The sequence below is a fragment of the Macaca fascicularis genome, chromosome 6 (assembly GCF_037993035.2).
Source record: "Macaca fascicularis isolate 582-1 chromosome 6, T2T-MFA8v1.1".
In the NCBI taxonomy this organism is placed as follows: domain Eukaryota; kingdom Metazoa; phylum Chordata; class Mammalia; order Primates; family Cercopithecidae; genus Macaca; species Macaca fascicularis.
Window position 1 is genome coordinate 73818304 of NC_088380.1, and position 1053 is coordinate 73819356.

At 36.6% G+C, this 1053-nt stretch overlaps 1 non-coding gene across 1 annotated transcript; it reads right to left on the reverse strand.

Moving 5' to 3' along the window:
- Positions 1 to 446: 446 nt before the first annotated feature.
- LOC123574202 (U6 spliceosomal RNA) lies at positions 447 to 553 on the reverse strand. Its single transcript, XR_006699098.2, has one exon. It is a non-coding gene; the product is annotated as a U6 spliceosomal RNA (small nuclear RNA).
- Positions 554 to 1053: the final 500 nt, after the last annotated feature.

Consider the following 1053-nt stretch of genomic DNA (forward strand, 5'->3'; position numbering starts at 1 on the left):
AAAGCCTTAAGTATTAGGATGTTGTCAAGCCCACAGTGGTGAATATGAATTTTCTGATATTCTAATTTTCACTTGAAAGCTTAAATGTTATCACTGGCAACAAATACCGCTGGTTGTTTTCCTTGAAGTGACAGTCTCACTTCATTAATTTTTGAGAAAATGTCTGACAAGTACTCAAGTAGGAATAGCTATAATTTGTCTGTCAGTTGTTCTTTCAAGTAAAAAAAAAAAAACATGTGTATTGTGAAAAACGGCTCTTCAGCTTGTATCTCGTACAATTAAACATGCACTTCTCCTCACACCGACCGTCATAGTTCAGCATGCAGCCACAGCGCACAGCGTTTTCTGTGCAGTTCCCATTTTGTCATACAGAATAGTTTTAAAGTGTACATAATGGTTGAGATTTAAGAAGTTTTTTTAATGCTGTTTCAAAGACATTCTTTTTTAAAAATATAGAAGGCTTCACAGATGTGTATGTCATCCTTGCATAGGGGCTGTGCTAATTTTCTCTGTATTATTTTAATTTCAGTGTATGTGCTGCTGAAGTCAGCACTCAAAGACATTCTTAAGTGAAACAGTGAAACTGTTGTTTTTTTTTTTTTTTTCTGCAAGAGCCTTGTGGTGAAGTATCTGCTGGCATAGTTTTATGCTACTGTTATGGTTTACACTAAAGCACAAACACCATTGATGTAAATATCAACACAATGAGAAAGGCTATTATTAATAATACTAGTATTAATAATACTAAGGCAAACGATGTCTTAGTATTACTATAAGAACTAGTTTTGACCTTGGGGATCCCCAGACGCCCAAAGACTACACTTTGAGAATCGCTGGTGTATGAAGATCATTCCGCTCCACACGTAACTTGAATAATATAGAAAATATCTGCGGACAGACTTGCACAACAGTAGATACACTTCTTCAAAGTAGAATTTAGTATATTCTAGGAACTGCACGTAGCATTCCAGGAACATACCTCTCACTACCAATCAAAACTGTCCAAAGACTGCTGGGCACTGTGGCTCATGCCTGTAATCCCAGCACTTGGGA